This window comes from Macaca fascicularis, chromosome 5, assembly GCF_037993035.2.
Source record: "Macaca fascicularis isolate 582-1 chromosome 5, T2T-MFA8v1.1".
Taxonomy (NCBI): Eukaryota; Metazoa; Chordata; class Mammalia; order Primates; family Cercopithecidae; genus Macaca; species Macaca fascicularis.
In genome coordinates, this window is record NC_088379.1 from 133,355,321 (window position 1) to 133,367,758 (window position 12,438).

At 40.5% G+C, this 12,438-nt stretch overlaps 1 long non-coding RNA gene across 1 annotated transcript in view; it reads left to right on the forward strand.

Annotated features, from left to right (window-relative positions):
- The first annotated feature begins 597 nt into the window (after positions 1–597).
- Positions 598–12,438, forward strand: part of LOC102117259 (uncharacterized) — a 140,054-nt gene continuing 128,213 nt past the window's right edge. Inside the window, exon 1 of the long non-coding RNA XR_012435094.1 lies at positions 598–1,802. This is a non-coding gene — a long non-coding RNA (uncharacterized lncRNA). The remainder of the gene's footprint in view (positions 1,803–12,438) is intronic.

Here is a 12,438-nt window from a genome sequence, read left to right on the forward strand (position 1 = left end):
AGACAGAGGATTGGCCTGGAGAATGCAAGGAAAAAAGAAATCTGGACAAAAATAGAGACTGTTTTGGTAGCCAAATTTAGTTAATATTTTTTTAAAGAACCAATTCCCTAGTGAGCTTGGAGCTGAAAATTTAGCATTAGAATTCCACTTTTAGTTGGCACATAACTATTTACATTAACTATATAGTAAAATATTTATAGTTCTCATTCCATAAGGTAGGTTATCATTCTCAACAAGACTGTCTTTATAAAGTTCTGAAATTAACAATCATGTAAGGCCTTTTTACAAATAAATGTCTGAACTATAAGGATTCAGCTTAATTAAACTTAATATTTAGGGGCCCAGAGTGATCAAAATCAGGTAAGATGCCCCCCTTACGGAATAGTTTATTGGCGAGGCTTATTTCTGATGGTGTCTGCTCTCTCTATATTCCTGGAGAAAAGCATAGAAACAAATCAGTGTCTATGTTGTAAGCAGTGTACCAGTTAAGTTTCCTGTGGTTGAAAGTGAAGGAAACTCAACCAAACGGAATCAATCAAAAAGGGAATTTATAGGCATTTGTAACTGGTCCGGTGAGGAGCCTCATTTACCTGTTGCTTGACTCAGGTGCCCAGAGATATTTCCAGCACCAGGTGTCACCTCATTTTTTCTCTCTTCCACATGTTGGCCTCATTCTTAGATAAAGTCTCCTCTCATGGTTGTAAGAAAGCTGCAGATTGGCCAGGTGTGGTGGCTCACACCTGTAATCCTAGCACTCTGTGAGGCTGAGGTGGGCAGATCACGAGGCCAGGAGATCGAGACCATCCTGGCTAACATGGTGAAACCCCATCTCTACTAAAAATACAAAAAATTAGCTGGATGTGGTGGTGTGCGCCTGTAGTCCCAGCTACTGGGGAGGCTGAGGCAGGAGAATGGCGGGAACCCGGGAGGCGGAGCTTGCAGTGAGCCGAGATTGCGCCGCTGAACTCCAGCCTGGGCGACAGAGCAAGACTCCATCTTAAAAAAAAAAAAAAAAAAAAGAAAAAGACTAAAGAAAAGAAAGCTGCAGCCTCCCGAGACTTCACATTCCCAAGACTTCAAGTCTACTGAGGAAGAGAGGACATCTCACCCTCAGCAGATAAATTCATAAAGACAGAAAATAAAATGGTGGCTGACAGAGGCCCTGCATTTGGTTCTCAGTGGCCTGAATTAGGACATGTGCCCATCCTTGAATCAATTATTTTGTGTAAGTGGGTTGAATCTGCAGCTTAACTTAGTCTAGTCATGGCTCACACTGGATTTAGGAGTGGGACAAGACATCCAAACCACATGGCCCAAGATTGGTGGAAAAGTGGTTCCATTAAGGAGAATTATGATAGTTATAGGGACCAAAACAACAGATATCAGCTATAAAGTTGTATTTAATACAAGTACTCAGGATTTTTATAGAATATTTACAAATATTGACTTTATAATTTGCTAGGATATACAAAAAATGCATAAAAAGTCTTCTCTTTTTGGTTTCTTATGGCATGAGAAACCATCTAATTCTTAGAGTTGATGCATTATAAGAGTTTTATGCTTTCTGACTCTCATGTATTTAATTATGAAGGTCTGAGTACCTGACTGCTTTGATATATTGTAGAAAAATACGTTAATGAGCTATTTTCTCCACACCTTTTTCCTGGGAAATGTACAGTCTTTGGATATGGAGAGAATGAATTTCTTCAGATTCTCCTTCCTTTTGCTAACCACTTTCTATATTTGGACCAAAAGGAGAAAGAGTTATTTCTGGCACTGGGCTGAAGAAAATCCTTCTGTGTGTGAGTATTGCTACCATATACATAAACTGTTTATTTGTGTGTGCAATGACAGTTGCATCTTCCTTCACTGGCTCTGGTACAAGTTCTTATTCTCTGATTCTTTATTTCCTTATATGTCTCTTCTTCCTCTCCATAATGCATAATACATATATGTGTGTACATGTATGTATGAATGTGTGTGTATACATAGGTGATATTAAAAATTTTTAACAAATAAAATTACATGAAAGTCTACCAGTCAAAGTGGATGTCAGCCATAAACAACCAGTACCACACTGTACAGGGACACAGGAGCTGAATATAAGCCTATATGGGCTTTGTATCATGGGAACAAAAAAATTATTAACAGGTGAATTTCCAAAGATTCCTGCCCCAACTCTCCCAATGAAGATGGAGAGGGGAGTGGAGAACAGAGAGAGCACATGAATTGGATGAATTGTCCTCGGGAAAAAAGGAGTAAAAGAGAAAAATATCCATTACTTGTTAGGACACCACACATCAGTGGATGTGATATGATGGGAGAAAATCTGTTTAAAGGTGAGAGGAATTAGAGGTGAGGAAGAAGCAGCAGAGGAAGAGATAGTGAGAAAACTGCATGGATGAGAGAGTTACTTGGGGTTGGAAAAAGACAGTCTCCGAAGGGTTTCAGATAGAATGAAGTGGCAAGTTGAGAAATTTTAATGTGTTTCTTTGGATTATGTGTTTGCTTTCTCTTTTAATATCCTTTGAAAAGTACAAGAATATTGCTGTAATATTTCCCTGGAACTAGATGATTTGGGTCTACAGGTTTTAAAGGATTATACACCAAAAACAGATGTGTTAGAGCTTTTGGTAATTCTGTTTCTCTGCCCATCGTTTCTGCTGAAGGGGTGGGACATGGTGGCCATGTTTTGTGCCTGCCAACTCTTACCTTTTTGTGACTTACTGAACTAGGGAAGGGTTCCTGGCTCAAGAATTGGCCTTAAATTGACCAGCAACTATGCTGTGATCTGGTAAAACAAAAAACAAAAAACAAAAACAAAAAACAAACAAAAACACGCTGGTCCACTCAGCTTTCTCCTTTGGGGAATTTGTACCGTGAATACCAGTGCATTCATTCAGTTGTTTAACTGTGGTTAGTTACAAGTACCTAATGTCCATTGATGCTCTCCAGGGTACTGCTAATGAAAGAAGGGCAATTTTAAATACACAGATGGAAAGAAGGGCAATTTTAAATACACAGATGAGGCAATTTCAGGTGATGAAAAGTACTCTAAAATAGTTAAAGTGGAGATTTCACAGAATGTTGTTGGGACAGTGAGCTACTTTAGCTAGGCTGGGCAGAGAGGGCTTCTCAGGTGGTGGTTGAGCTGAGACTTGAATAGCATAAAGAGCCAGAAGAATTCTGTGGCAGTCAGAAGGCACAGCAATGTCAGAGGCTCTGAAGTGGGAACAAGTTTGGCATGGTTGCCTGGAGAGTGAGTGAGTGGCAGTAGGGGAGGTGGGTGGTGGCATGACTGTGAAGATGAAGCCAACGCCTGATGTTCCAGAGTCATGAGGGCCCCGGTTAGGAGTTTGAATTTTATTCTAAGTGCACTGAGAAGCCATGGAGGGTTTGAAGCAGGGCAACAACATGGTCTGTGAATAATGAAGACATTTACTGAGAGAGGAACACATCTAGGGGAGAAATCAAGAAGGAAAGAGTTTACAGTGGGAGCCACCACTGAGAGCTCTGATTGGGAAATATATGTGTACACTGAGGCCGTGAAGAAGCAGGAACCATGCTTTAGATGAAGAAGCAGAGATTCCAAGCTAGAACGGATAGGCTGAGGAAGAGAACAGCAGAACTAGGTTGTGAATGAGAGTGAGGTAGAGAGAGTGGTCAATATTTTAGCTGTTTCTGTGGTGGCTTCCTAGTCGCCCTGAGAGCTGTATGTATCACGGTTCCTCTGAGATCCCCTTTTCCCTTACTGCTCCATTGATTCTTTCAGTAAACCACCCCTTCCCCTTTAAAAGCTACCTTGAGGAACTTTGTTACTAGAAACTAAAGCTAGCTAACTAAAATGAATGGGATCATACTATACATAGTCCTTTGTAACTTGTGTTATTTCCTCATCATGATGGAACAGATGTCTTTCATGTCAGTAGATGATAAAACTACACCATCACTTTTGTGGCACATGGTATTTATGTTGGACACTTCTTGCTCCCACACTTCACATCTTCTCAGTTTTACTCTGGCCATTACATAGGTGTTACCTTTCATGTACCTGCTTTAGCTGCACCATGTATTTGTCAGTTTCTGCCCTGGGGCTTCTCACACCCCACATGGGAAACTTGGGACCCATTTAGCACTTGAGTTTGTGTAGACTTGGAAGTGTGAGGGTGTTAATCCTCATGGGAAAACCCTTGACCAATGGAAGATGGGAGCCCGTGGCTAAATGCTCCCCAATTCTATCTCTTAGGCTGACAATTCAAAGGGGCACATTCTACACGGTTTCTTAGAGCCCCTCATTTGAATCAAGCTCTAGTTTCCCATACTTTCTAGTTTGATAATGTACCTTAATAGTGGATTTCTTTCTTTCCAGTTCCATTTCTCCTAGTTTCCCACTACTTTTCCTTTGGTTGACTCCCCAAAATAAACTACCTCCATGCAAGTTCCTGCCCTCTGCTTTCTGGCTGGAACCTAGGCTAACATAGTATTGCATTGCCTGAATGCATCCAAATGTAGTGTTTCTTTATTGATGAACATTTAGATTATTTCCTTTTTTCATTGTTATAACCAATGTTGTGATACATTCTTATGCACACATTTTTGTATATTTCCTTGCATCTTTATTTCATTACAAAAAATTACTATAAATGAAATTGCAGTCTATTACTGATCAACAGCAGGAATGCACATCTTTTTGTTTGTTTGTTTGTTTGTAAAGACCAGATCTTGCTCTGTCACCCAGGCTTCAGTGCAGTGGCACCATTATAGCTCACTGCAGCCTCGACCTCCTGGGCTCAAGTGATCCTTCTGCCTCAGCTGGGACTACGGGTACGTACCACCACACCCAGCTAATTTTTAAATTTTTTTCTAGAAAAGGGGTTTCCCTATGTTGCCCAGGCTGGTCTTGAACTCCTGGGCTCAAGCAGTTGCCCCACTTCAGCCTCCCAAAGTGCTGGGATTATAGGCATGAGCCATTGCACACAGCCTCACGCATGTACATCTTAACGGCTTTTGGTACTTGCTAGAACCAAAACATTTGTATTTAACAGTTTCACATGCTTGTGGGAAAAATTAGCCACTAATGGGAGGACATTGTCTATACAAATTATCCGAAATAACTGATTACATGTTGAGGGCTGGCTGCATTCCATAACTATAAGCTAATAACTCAGTTGTGACTCAGGTAGAGAGACTTACTTCACTTGGTACAAATCAAACTTAACAGTGAGTTCTTTGGGCTTGACTTTGAGTCTTTTTAACACTATGAAGTGAGAATGGTGAGAGATCAAAAATTAATCTGAGAGAGTCACTTTATGTATTTTAAGATGATTGCCCTGGTGGTATCACTGCCCAAGAAAGTTTGCAAGCACACAAAGACCTTTAATCTCTAATGCTTAAGCTTACTACAATAACATTTTTCTTAAGAGAGAAAAAGGGGCACCAACAATTTAGAATTCCCTGTGTCATTATAACTAAAAAAAAGTTGCCCTAGGACTTCTTTTCTCAAAGAAGCTGTCAAAATTGACCCAAAGTAATCCTCCTAAACTCTGTGTCCTTGGTGAAGGTGTATCTCACCTTTACTTTTACTGTAGTGAAAATAAAGTGGAAGTTATCAAGTAAGCAGAGAAAACTGTGTAATAACTTTTGATACCATATCATATTAAATCTGTTCTAATCTGTTCTTATGATTGTATTGCCTTGATTACTTACATTTTAGAAAGCCTTATATTTCATGGTGCATAGGTAGGTGGCTTATAGTTGATAATATTTGGTGACTGGTTTCCACAAGGGGTTGCTCAGTTGATGCTTGCTTAGAAGTATAGCTATTTCTACAGTAAATAAGATTCTACTTACATAATTTTGGCTTATAGCACTTTTCCCACTTTTTTTTTTTTTTGATTTGAGATAGCATCTCTCCCTGTCCCCCAGGCTGGAGTGTAGTGGCATGATCTTGGCTCACTGCAATCTCCACCTCCTGGGTTCAAGTGATTCTCCCCGTCAGCCTCCCGAGTAGCTGAGATTACAGGTGTGCACCAACATGCCCACCTAATTTTTGTATTTTTAGTAGAGACAAGGTTTCATCATGTTACCCAGGCTGGTGTTGAACTCCTAGGCTCAAGCGGTCCACCTGCCTCTGCCTCCCAAAGACTTTTTCCATTATCTTGACATGCAATAAAAATGTTGGGCATTAGCCTCTTGGTCAAGAGTGAAACTCTTTATAATAGCATTGCTTCTATGGAAAAATTAAGGTCTATTTATGTTTTATTGATTTGAAATAACTTTTAGAGGAACTTAACTCACATAAATTAAAAATTGCTTGTCTTACAGGTCTTTTTTCTCTTTGTGTAAACTTATGGGATACGTGGTCACAAACATTAATGCAGTTTAAAGTTGTTTTTAAGTAGTATGCCTTTTAATTAAGTTTGTACAGAAGAGGTGGATCCAGATCTTGGAGGATGGGACATGCCAGTCGGGGGAGTTTGAGGTGGGTTGTGTGGAGCCATTGAAGCTTTTGAGAATTTAAGTAACCAGAATAAATCAGAATTTTTGAAACTGTAATTGGGTCATTGAAAGAAGACAGGGAGATCTGTTCGAAAACTGGTTTAGACATGAGATAAGGAAGGCCTGAGCTAATGTGCTGGCTTTGGAAGCAAACATAAAGGGGGAAAGGGATAAAGGCAATATCTGAAAGGACATAGGATGCTGAGTAAAAGTGAGGCATGAGGAGAAATGGTCAGAAGGACTGCAATTTTGTGTTTGAGGGAGTGAGGGTAGGGATTTGGCTTTTCTTTTGTCTGTCTTTTCTTTTCTTTTGAGACAGAGTTTTTACTCTTGTTGCCCAGGCTGGAGTGCAGTGGTGTGATGTTGGCTCACTGCAACCTCTGCCTCCTGGGTTCAAGCAATTCTCCTGCTTCAGCCTCCTGAGTAGCTGGGATTACAGGTGCCTGCCACCACACCCAGCTAATTTTTGTATTTTTTAGTAGAGATGGGGTTTCCCCACATTGACCAGGATGGTCTTGAACTCCTGACCTCAGGTGATCCACTTGCCTCAGCCTCCCAAAATGCTGGAATTACAGGTGTGAGTCACCGCGCCCGGCCTGGCTTTTCTACCACTATTATCTACAGGTCTAAAGCAGTGCTTGGCATGTAGGAGGTACTCAATAAATATTTGCTGAAACAATGAAGGGCATTTGTATCATCAAAAATGAGATAAAGTTACCCATATGACATTCTCAAATGATTCCTCCCTTAATATTTGTGTATCACCCACTTGGCACTCAGTGTGAATATTTACCAACCATATAGTGTGGCTTTTTCTCTCACCAGTAGGCCTAATTTGGCAGACTGGTTTTGTAGCATGGTAGCCCTTCATCTTCCTCTTGGAGTGAATTTTAGCTTCCCTAAAGGGTGATGTTTGCATAATTCTTCCTTCATCTTTGGAACAAGAACGTTATTTGCTGGTAGACCTTACTACTCATTTCCTTCCTCTGTAAAGTCATGAAGAGCAATGCGTTGCATTAGTATTTGCTTGCTTTGTGTGGTGTATGGGAACTGGAAGGAAAGGGTTCACTTGCAGGGAAGCCTAAGGAGCCAGGGCTTATGCCCAGAAATCCTTCATCAAATAAGGATTTATGGAATACAAGGACAGTCTAGAAGGGTAGAATCTCTGTCCTTGGGAAATTTAAGTAGAGGAGGCCAAAATGGTACGGTGGAAAGAGTCTAAACAGGAAATAAAGAAAACTTATGTGACATTGAGCAACTTACAATTTTCTTGGGTTTTATTTCCTTCATATGTTAAAAAAGAGAGACTTGGGTTAAAGACCCTTTCAGGCCCTAAAGCCTATAATTCTTTTTCTGACCTTAAAAACATTGATAAACTATCATTTATTCCTCACCATCTCTTCTGTCTAGCTTCCTTCTGAATACTTCGCCTGTGTTGCATGTTCCTCCCAGCACTTTAAGCCCTAACCAACATTCTGATTGTGCTCATAGCTTATAATCATGGCAGCAAGTCTTCCTCATTTATTCAGACTTAATAACTTAGTCTATTTAAGTTAGGCAAAACATTTGGTGTGTTTGGAACAGCTAGTTTGGTAGGATTGTAAAGGTGCCAGAAATTTATTAGGAGCTGCCTCAGACACATCAGCCTGTCTGCCCTTAGTGTCTGTGACCCACATATTTACACCCTAGTCTGTTTCCTCTGAGTCACAACATTCCACTTAGGACTTGGTGGCTGTGGTTGGCCTTATCAACTCTAGTCCATCACCTGGAATCATTTTTCTTGCCTAATGCCACATGGACGCATAGTCCTATCATAAGCATTAAAGAGTAAGCAGATGTCTTGTTAGGTGGCATCTCTTCTTGCTATTAAGGAAGGCCTGAGCTCACTCTTACATTCTTTGTTCAACAGATTTGTTACTGGACCACTGCCTATTCTGTTTTTAAAAAACTATTATAGCATTTTTCCTCTCTGAGAAAATTCCTTGATAAATACATAGGACTGTTGACAACAGATTCTTTTGTGTTTATTAAATTTGAGAAGTGGTTTTAACAAGGAGCTTAACAAGGAGGGCATGGTTTTAAGCTGACAATGTATTACTGGCTATAAAATACAGGGGAAGGCTGGGAATGGTGGCTTATGCCTATAATCCCAGCACTTTGGGAGGCCAAGGTGGGTGGATGGCTTGAGCCCAGGAACTTGAGACCAGCCTGGGCAACATAGGAAGATACTGTCTCTATAGAAGAATAAAAATAAAAATAAAATAAAATAAAATAAAATAAAATAAAATAATATAATATAATACAGGTGAAGACCGAACTAGAATGCAGGGCCTGAGTAGAACTTCTAAACTTTGTTTATAAATGTAATGGTATTGAGTTCCTAAAAAAAGACACTGTCTTTGAGAAGAACACATAAATGTTTAGAGATACCATATACCCAAAGGGAAGTATTACTCTGTTTTTCGTTGTTGTTATTTCAGATGCTTGGCTTACTGTCTGGAATTAGTAGCTATTGCATCTGGGTATTTATAGGGTTCTATTGGGAGCTGTTAATGAACCCTTCATTCAAATCTAAGACTAACCAAGACTTTCAATTTCAGAGCTTTTTTCCTAGGAGAACTGATTTAGAAACTTGGAAAATGCATTTCTTCACAAACATGGCATAAACTTTCATAATATATGGACAAAAACAAGTCTCATTAAGGCCACATGCCTTAAAAGGTGCCTACTTGGGTAACTATAGTCAGATAGAATCCACCCAGTCCAAGTGCCTGCGATTGGGGCAGATTAACTCCTGTCTAGTCTCATTCAAGCACATGTTGCTCAGGGCTTCCATTTCTTGACCTAGTGCTCCTCTGGGTGTCATGGATGTATGAGTTTGTTGGTAAGTCCTCAAGAGGCAGTTTATATGGGATTTAATAAAGTTTTAAGGATGAATAGATGTCCATCTGTTAGATGCTGCAAGGGTGATGTGTAGGCTTTGTCAATGGTGGACTCTCACTCTACAGCTCCTCAGCTTGGCTGATATGTGGTTTTCATTAGAATAGTGCTGCGTGGTTGATGAGTATTGGCTCAGATTCCATACAGTTCTCTGGTATTAGTTATCATGTACTTCTTTCATGTCTATTCCTCTTCTTTACCAGCAAAGTCACCCACCACCATGATTTTTCTTTTAATCACAGCCCAAGTGATCCTCAGTTAACCTGGGAGATGAAGAGGGGATCATTTGCCTCTCTCTATTCTGTTTCCAATCTATTATTATGACATAAGCTCCATGCCCTGCTTCCTTCATTCTTGCTGTAGCTGTTCTAATTTTCTGTAAGGCAATATGGATGCCTCAGATTGAGTAGGATAGGGTCACTCCAAGGAAGTTCAGAACATTTTTTTAAAAACCACAAAGGTGGCTTGGGTGCAGTGGCTCATGCCTGTTATCCCAGCACTTTGGGAGGCTGAGGCTGGCAGATCATGAGATCAGGAGTTCGAGACCAGCCTGGCCAATGTGGTAAAACCCTGTCTCTACTAAAAATACAAAAATTAGCTGGGTGTGGTGGTAGGCACCTGTAGTCCCAGCCACTCAGGAGGCTGAGGCAAGAGAATCGCTTGAACCCAGGAGGTGGAGGTTGCAGTGAGCTGAGATGAAGCCACTGCACTCCAGCCTGGGCGACAGAGCAAGACTCCATCTCGAAAAACAAAAACAAAAGCAAGACAACAAAAAAAACCCCACAAAGGTTAATATTTCAAGTTACTACTTCACTATATATCTCAATGCAATAATTCCTGGAAGGGATTCCTTAACTTGGAGTTTTATAAAGATGTCAAAAGTAATTGTTGAAACTGTTGAACCTAGATTGTCAAAAGAAACCCTCCTGGTGATTAAAGCCTATGACTTAAAAAAAAAAAAAGAGTACCTCTTTTGTAGAGGCCTTTTAGGGGTTCTGACATCCCTAAGAAGTTGATGAGAAACTATAATTTGTGTGGCTTAGGGAAGAGATTAGATAAGGATTCTGTTCCTCTTGTTACATGTGGTCCAGAGAATCCTCTTCTAGACACTGAGTCCTTTATTCCTGATTCCTGTCTGATATGGTTTGGATTTGTGTTCCCACCCAAATCTCATCCAGAATTGGAGGAAGGGCCTGGTGGGAGGTGATTGGGTCATGGGGGTGAATTTCTCTCTTGCTGTTCTCGTGATAGTGAGTGAGTTCTCATGAGATCTGATGGTTTAAAAATGTGTGGCACTTCCCCCTTCATGTTCTCTCTCTCTCCTGCCACCATGTGAAGAAGGTCCTTGCTTCCCATTTGCCTTCTGCCATGATTGTAAGTTTCCTGAGGCCTACCAGTCATGCTTCCTGTTAAGCCTGTGGAATTGTGAGTCAATTAAACCTCTATTTTTTTTTTTTCCATAAATTACCCAGTCTAAGGTAGTTCTTTGTAGCAGTGTGAAAATGGACTAATACACTGCCTTTGCTTGTGCATTGGCTTAAGTCTCGCATTAAGCCCTGAGCCTTTATCAGCTGGTTTCTCTGGGATGTTTTACCTCTCTGTACTGCTCTACCAGAACTGGCAATGGATATGCAACAACACGATTGTCTTTATAATGGGCTCAATGTCAGTGTCTATGTCCTCCTTAGCAGATTAGTTCTTTTCGAGGGGTCAGACCCTTTTGTTCCACTGTGGTCGAGAGAGAGAAGTTTTACAGCTTTTTCGGTGGCTGTCTCGCCTTTTTTTCCCCCATGCATATTCTGCTTGTGTATGGCTCACCTTTCTTGAAGTCCCCCTTGTGGTCAGTAACATAAGACACTGGAGTCCAGTGGCACGGTCTCAGCTCACTGCAACCTCCACCTCCCAGGTTCAAGTGATCTTGTGCCTCAGTCTCCTGAGTAGCTGGGATTACAGGCCCATGCCACCATGCCTGGCTAATTTTTGTATATTTAGTAGAGGTGGGGTTTACACCATGTTGACCAGGCTGGTCTCGAACTCCTGGCCTCAAGTGATCCACCTGCCTCAGCCTTCAAAAGTGCTGGGATTACAGGCATGAGCCACTGCGCCTGGCCAACATATGACATCTTGAGCAATAACTTTATATATCTCCTGGGTATCAGTGGCTTGGCACATTGGCTTTTCATCACTTCATTTTTATTCTCCCATGAATTACATTTGTTCTGAAGAGTTTGGCCTCAGTTGAGACTGAGAAGTTAGTCACCTTGACTACTTCTTGGTATTGTCGTTGTAAATGTTATTTCCCAATGTGAAAGATGAGAACCTAGCTTTCTCTTACTTATGTCCCCTGCACCTATCACATATTTGCACACTTCCCATTCCTTCATCCTCCTAATATGGATATGTGGTGGTTTTAGTACCATCGATATTCAGTGATTACACGATTATGATTATATAAATATTCAGTGATTACATGATATGATTATATATATAAACCCGTTTATCTGAGCCATGATAAAATTTTCTTCTCTGTACAACTTTTTATTTTCCCTGAAACTAATAATTTTTATGTTTATACATTTTTTGTCTTCTTTGTGATTATATGCTTATATCATGGGTCAGCAAACTGTGTCTCAAAGGAAAAATCCAGTCTGTTACCTGTTTTTGCAAATAAATTTGTTTTGCTTATTGTTTATGTCTGCCTTTGCCCTACAACAGCAGAGTTAAGTAGTGTGATGGAGACCGTATGGCCTGAAAAACCTAAAATATTATCTGACCTTTTATAAGAAAAAATTGCAACCTCTAGCTTATTGTAATTCAACCTCAAACTACAAATGTTTAGTTTCTCTGCAATGTATTCAGAAGCATTCCGTATTCTACTGACTTCATTTCCTGGGGTAAGCTCTTCTGGAGCCTTCTGACTTGGTTTCTGACCTTTCAATTGGTCTGTTGTCCTATGGGCCTGGGACACAGCTGTCAGGCTGTGTCCCCCTTTATCTTCCA